Raw genomic sequence first — 7,505 nt, forward strand, 5'->3', positions numbered from 1 at the left:
CCCCTGTTTCCCATCTCTAAAACAAGATGATTGGTCCATGAATTCTGAGTCTTTGTAGGTCTGACATGCCGTATTTATAAAACTTGGAGCCCCCACTGGAGGAGCCTGTGCAACATTGAACCTGGCTTTGGACCACCATTGGCCTGTTTGCTATCTGGAAGGGCTTTCTTTCTTGCTGATGTCCTTTCTCTGAAACCCAAACTGCAAATAAGTTTTCTCCACAACATTTTCAGTACCAGCATTTCAAGGATGATTTTTACATAGTTTCAAGATTTCCTGGTGATGAGGGCCCAGTAGGTCTGAACTGATGCCAAATTTAATTTAACATATATAACAGGCAGTGTGGTGTGCAGTGAGCACAGGCTGAGTGGAGGTGATGGATGTGCTGGGAAGCAGCCAGGCTGGAGATGGGCTCATAGGTTTGATCCAGACAACTAGTCATTAAACCTTTCCCTACTATCTCCTTACTGCCTTCTAATAAGAACAAATTTTCCTGATAGATAGGAGTTTGCTTGTAAAACTTTCTTTTCTATGTATTCACAATGATATGTATGTGCATAGTACTTATTCAAAGATTTGATTCTGGTATGTTACATTCCGTGATTTTGATACATCTATGATTCCTATAGTTGGTCTGGACCAGGGAAGGAGAGTGGGAAAAAAACCTTAGTTCTCTGAGAAAGCCCATGATTGATGGGTTTTATGATCTCTCCCATACTAAAGACTTTTACAAAATAAGAAAATAGAGTTTATCTTCCCAATTTAAATCAGGGCTCCCCCAACCCCCAGTTCACATCATTTTGTTGGTTGCTCATGACAGCCCGGTGAGGTAGGCAGGCCTGGAGGAGGACACAGGGACTCAGAAGGTCACCCTGAGTGCAAGTCATAGCACTACATAGAACCCAGCTGCTGCCCTAAAAAAAAGGTGTAATTGTCTAAGTCTCTCATTCTGGACAGTCTTAACGCAGTTTTATAGAAGGGGAAACAGAGGCTCCCCAGCTAATCCCCAAAGTGCTCTCTGGCCCGTGATTTGGCTCAGCTCCCCAGGGACTTGGACAGATTCCCATCACACGGTTCTACTTGTTGACCACTCTGGCAAGATGGCTCTCCTCACAGCTCGCACCCCTGCCATTCTTTGTCCCTTTGAAAACCCATTTCTGGTCCAGTGGAGCAGAGTTTCACTCAATAGCACTATTGACTTGGTGGCTTCAAAGTGCAGCGCCCACCCCCGGCTGCGTTCGGGGCAGTAAAGTTTAACAGTTTGGTCGTTAAATTAGAAACAATAACAACACGAGAGTCAGGTTTGGTTCTAACACCCGAATGAGCTCCAACCCTCAAGCTGCAAGGGAACGAGGTAGGAGGGGAGGGACAGGTTGGTGACTGTATCGCAGAATTCCTGCTCTGCTCTTTTACAGCCAGACGGAGAAAGAAAAAACCCATTTGGCCAAAACACTCCCCCTTGATTGGAAACATTTATGCTTTGTGGACCACCTTTCCAGCCTCAATGCTGACAGGCTGGAAATAAACTAGAATAATAAATTCGAAAATAGTCAGCTTTGGTTTTATGTCTGGACTGTGTGCTATATGAGTTTTTCTCCTGAGCTCTAATTCAATAATCCATCTAGCTTTGAGCCCCAGAGCTCCAGGGTCCCCAGAAATGGCATGTCCTACCTGGGTCTATCCCCTTTCTAAGTCAGCCCTTGCATGAGGACCCCTGAGGTGCGGTAGTGGACTTCTCAGTGTTCAGTACCCTCAGAGGCTCCAACCAGAGCAGTGTGGTGTGGGGTTCACCTCAGGACAGTGCAAACTGAGCTATGCATTTACTGTAATTCTAATCAGATGATTCTATAATTGGAAGAACACCAGTGGCATTCTGTCTTTGGAGCCTTTTCCATTAAGCGACTGAACGAGGGCCAGGGGACCTTTGCTTGTCCCAAATGCAGATCCTGATAGAGACTGAGCAATCTGAATATTATGTTCCATTCTTGATCATAGGATCAAATACTTTTATTCTTTCTTGGTAGATTTTAAAACATGTACAGCAGTTATTTCTCTCCTCCTCCATTCCCAATAAATTCTGACCTATTTCTCTTCTAACAATAAAGAGCAAATGAAATAAAGTGTGTGTGTGTGCTGGTGCATGTGTGTCAGAGTGTGTGTGTGTGTTCAGAGTGGGGAATGTCTGTGTGTATGCTGGATGGCGGTGACTGAATATTATGGCAAAGGTTGTCTAAAATAACAAGAATAATAATCAGAATTTGGTACTCTCTCTGGATACCTCACTTAGACACAGAAAGAAGTCTTAGAGACCAATTCACTGGAGAACTAGTTTGTTGTAGGAACTTTGCAAAGTGTTTTGTGCTCTGGGAACGTAGAAATGAGTCAGACCTTGAGGTTGAAGAGCTCACAATTGAGAGAGGGAGATAAATCATGATCATAAAAATTATAATCTAAGATAGCGCAGGGCCTGGGACCCTGAGATTTTGGGGAAGGGAAACTTACTCCCTGCTGAGAAGATTTGGCATGGCTTTTTGGAAGAGGTGGATTTGAAGCCAAATTTTAACGAATGGGCAGGATTTGGCCAAGAACAAAGAAGAGGAGGAAAGGGAAGATGTGAAGCGTTGAGGATGTGGGGCTGGTGAGTGTTGCCTTCAGGTGGTCAGGGTGAAGAAAGGACTCCGTCATTGACCCCTGGGGATCTTATTAAAACACAGTCTCTAATGCAGTAGGTCAGGGTGGAGCCTGAAATTCTACATTTCTCAAAAGTCTAAGGTGATACTGAGGCTTCTGGTGAATGGACCCCTCTATGCAGCAGGGAGTCATGAAGGGTTTGAAACAGGACAGAAACATTCCTGCTATAACTTTCAGCCTTCCACACCCCTTCAAGGAGACATTCTGAGGTTGGGACATCCATGTGATGACTGGCACAGCAATGGGGGGTCATGGGACCCTTTGCTTTATGTGTTCCTTTCCCCAGTTATACTGATCAAAATAAAAACCAAGTGAGAGGGTGAAAGTGGGCAAAGACCTGGATTCTACAAACCAGCTATGACACAAACCACAATGTAAATGCTGTTTTGGTTTCAGAAATGGTTTCTGTTAATTGAATGGCAGAAGCGAGCTGATGAGCACTACATGTCTGAGAATGGTTTAAATACTGGCTCTTGATCTTCAATGTAATTTTATAGTAGGGCAGTAATACTTTAGTTGTACCATGGGTAAAGAATAGGAATTAGAAGACCTGACCTTAAGTTCCTTAACCTTTCTGGCCTCAGATGAACTTCCTCATCTATAACATGGGACAATAACCCTTTCCCCAGCTACCTCTCAGTTCTTCATAAAAATCAAATGAGCTAATGGGTATGAGAGTGCTTTGCAGACTAAGGAGTGTCTTGTTGGTGTGATGGCCACCTCTTATCATTATAGACGGAGGCATTAGTCTTTTCTCTGCTCCTGGCACTTGCTGGTAGAATGAGTTAGAACAGATTTGAGGGAGGGCCTGTGGCAGCTCAGGGGCGGGGTCCCAGGTAACACGGCAGTAGAGGTCCTTCTCTGGAGTTTGCATCCCCTGCCAGAGCAGGATGCACCTGTTGCTGGCAGACCAGACGTACCCTGGCATCTGCTGTGCAGCTTCCTGTGATCTCTGGGGAAATGTCATCAGCAGCAATATTGCCGTGCAGGGCATCCCCCGGGAGTGACTTTGGAGGACAGACTTAGATGCATGTGAGCTGTTCTCTGAGTTATGTCCTATGTTCTCTATTGCCCACTGAAGGGTTTTTGGCCACACCTCTAGAGCAGGTGACACTGGCAGGTAGGAATCTTTGTTAGTTAAGGGTAGAGTCAAAAGCATGATTGTTCTAAGGGCTAATAGAAAATAAGCAAGACCCCAAGAAACTGTCTTTGAGGTGGAAAATAGGTGGCACTGACGGTGTGTGTAGAGAGACAAGAAGATAATTTCTGAGCGCTAAGTCAGGGCAGCCCTCTGCTCAGGAGAATTCTGCTTTTCATCTTTAGTAGCATTGAGTGTCCTTAAGAGAACGGTCATTAGAAATATCCATGGAGGTCAGGTTCAGTCCCCTGGTTACCCATAAGGAAAGCCAGGCATTTGGCAGAAAGGGGGTTATCCTGTGATTCTGAGTTAAGAGGAGACCCCAGGATAAATCCCAGGTCTCCTGATTCTCTATCTTTTCTCTGTGAAGTGCCATCATCTTTGCCTCCACTGGCCTCAGAGTCTTCAACTGAAAAATGAGAGGAGGAGCTGCTCTCTCCCTTCTATTCCACTTCCAGCTCAAATGTTCCCTGGGGCTCCAGGACCCAGGCTTCAGCCCAGGCCTAGAGCATCTCCCCAGCCAGGCCAGGCACATCAGAACATAGCCTCTCCTTGTTTTCTCCCTGGAAAGCCTGCAGTAATGCTTAATCCCTGCTCCCAGACTCACTTTCACAAGGGGAAGTCAGTAGATTCTTTAAGCGGTTGGACCACAGGATGATGCCTGGGCCTATTTTGTCAACCAGGTGGCTCTGGTGAGGGAAGTTGTATGAGTCATTGTCGGCCAGAAATGTAAATCTGGACTGAGGCTTCCCTCGCAGTGAAATTTAGAGCATTAAGAATAGTGACCTTCTGTACAGCACGTTACAGTTACAAAGCACTTTACATACTGCATAGTCTCCCACAACTATTTAGAGATGTTGGTGTTATTGTTGTGCCCATTTTAAAAATAAGGAAAATAGACTCTGCAGGTATGGCAAGCTGCCCAGCGTGACAGCAAGTGTGAGGGGCAGACCTGAGACTTAGTAGCGTCTTTAAACTTTGTCATCCATGCTCTGTAGTCTCATCCCCCTGGGTCAGGCTTCCTTCTGCCTACCCAGACCCCGTGGATAGAAACAAAAGCAAGGAAGGTCAGCCTGCTTGGGGTCATTTATATGGAGGCCCATTTCTGAAGAAGGGGTAATTGCAGCATCCATGTGGGTATGACAGTCACAGTCACAGGTCTGCGAATGAGACAGCCTCTCTCTACCCGTCAGCCACCTGCTGCCTCTTTCATCTCCCATTTCTCAGACTGAAGCTCAAGCCTTCTGATTCCAAAACCAGTACTTTTCTATTCTATTTTTAAAAGTATGAAACATAATTCAAACATGTAAAAAAGGATGACAGGTACTATAACAAACGCCTATTGTAGTAAAGTTTTGAGGTGTTAGTTAAGAATTTCTAGTTCTTACAACTTCTGGGCATGTGTCGAAATTGCATTATGCTTCCTGGCTCCTTGAGCAGAGCAGAGCATTAGTCTGGGCCACTTAATTGGGGAAGGAGGTGACTTGGGTCACTTCCAGCCCAAGCATGTAATTTACTCTCTCCCTTTGGCCCAGCAAAAAGGTGGTACTGTTCTGTTGGCCTTGGTCCCTGAGTGACAAGGACAGGCAGTGCTGTCTGCCAAGCCATAATATGGGAGCAGAAAAGAAATTGTTGTTTTTAAGCCACTGAGATCCAGAGTTTTTGTTTCTGTAGCAAAACCTGACCTATCCCAACCCTCACTTTCATATTCCTACCATCCTGGCTTTTAAGAGTGTTAACATTTCTTTATACATGGTTCAGCTTTTTAAAGGCACAAACAAACAAATCTAAAAACAACTGAGACCCTTCATCGTTCACCTCTTCCTGGTCCTTTTCCTTCCTGCCAGGAAGATGGAATGTCTCCGTCCTGTCCAGGTTTAGTACATTTACTCCCTAAGTATATGTCCAAGACAATCTCTAGTATTGCTTCATGCTTCTAAAATTTGCATGAATGATACAATATTTATTCCACAAGTTGTTTTTCATTCAACATTATTATTTCGGATGTACCAATATTGGTACCTTAGTTTTAGTTTATATAATTCTAAATTCGTATAACTTCTATACATGGAGTAATATCCCTTTGTATGAATGTGCCACAATTTAGTAGCATCTCCCTGCTAATGAATCTTAAATTGCTTTTTCCTCTTAGGAACAAAGGTGCAGTATTTATGCAAACACTTCTCTTGGTCATACATCTGAGAGCAGAACTGCTAAGAGATAAGGTATATTAAGCCTCAAATTCACTAGACCTTGCCGGTTTCTCTCCAAAACGATCATATCCATCTACGTCAGTGTCATGTATTTTCTTGTTGTTTAATATTGTCAGAATTTTAAAATCGGGGCCCATTTGATAGGTACAGAGTGATATATCTTAATTTTTAAATCTGCACTTCTTTGATTATTAGTGAAGTTGAGTATCTACCCATTTGTTTAAGAATTATTTCGTTTTCTGAGTTTTGCATGTTGACATAGTCAGACAATGTTATTTCTATTTTTTTCTTCCCATGGACGTGTAGAATTTTTGTGTCCTGTGTTCTGGGGTCCTAGTCCTTTGTCATAAGTTGTAAAGGCATTCTCTGCATCTGTGACTTGCTTTAATGTTGCGCGTAGCCCAGTGCTGATTCTCCTCCAAGCCATTGGCCACCAGCTTTTGCACACACTTGATTTTTCAGACCATAGCTTCTACATGGTAAAAGTGGCTTGGAGACATGTTTTGAAAAGCCTAGGGGAATACATGTTCCCTGATTCTAAATGTCTGTAGTAGGCTAAGGAATGTGTTCTTACAAGAGAGTCTGTGAAGGACCTATTTTGCTTACTCAAGGATCTTATATGCTAACAAAATGGTTTGATGAAAGCAAAAGAACCAGGTGTAAGTGGAAAAAAACCTTAGTCACCAAGGGTTGTTTGGGCTGCTTGGTGGTGAACATCAGGGGTGACTGGTTCCCCCCCACACCCTGCCATGATGAATCCTCTGGTGATTTGCCTGGCTGTTTGACATTTTGTAGACCTGGCCTATGTAAGTGGGCACCTGAGAGAGGTCCCTCTTCTCCTTGTACACACCTTGACAGTCTTCACAGGGGCATGATGGTGGAAAGCCCGGACACACTGATCAGAAGGGAGAAAACTGCAGTTTCTTAGAAATGCTTTTAGTCTTCCAATGGGGAGAGTCACTTCGAAGCTTTGTTTATTTTTCCATGCCTCAGATAACCCCAAAGGAAAATCTTAGCTGAGGACAGGAAGCTCAGAGCACCCAAAAAGATGACTGCAGCAGAACAGGACTATTTATATCTCCTGTTCCATATCCCTCTGTGCTGCACTCAGGAGGCCAGGCCTGGGCTGGGCCTCCACAGGGGCCTGGATATATCATCACTCCCTAGGAAACCAAGAAGTATGGCAGAAACTGAGCTCTGGGATCAATTACGTTGGTAGAATTATAATATAAAGGCAAAGAGGGAGCCAAAAGTATTGCAGCTTAGAAACAACTTGATGGAAAAAACTTGATGTTCCCAGGTGGAAGCCTATGCCCCCAGGGAAGGTGACCTCGCTGTCTGGTTGACTAGCCCGAGTGCTGGGCCTCAGGAGCCAGGACACACCTTCCGTTCCAGCTGACTCACTTGAGTAGCAAATTCTTTTCTTCCTCACAGTCCTCTCATCTTCAAAGGGAATTCATTAA

Source organism: Nycticebus coucang, chromosome 16 (assembly GCF_027406575.1).
Source record: "Nycticebus coucang isolate mNycCou1 chromosome 16, mNycCou1.pri, whole genome shotgun sequence".
Classification (NCBI taxonomy): Eukaryota; Metazoa; Chordata; class Mammalia; order Primates; family Lorisidae; genus Nycticebus; species Nycticebus coucang.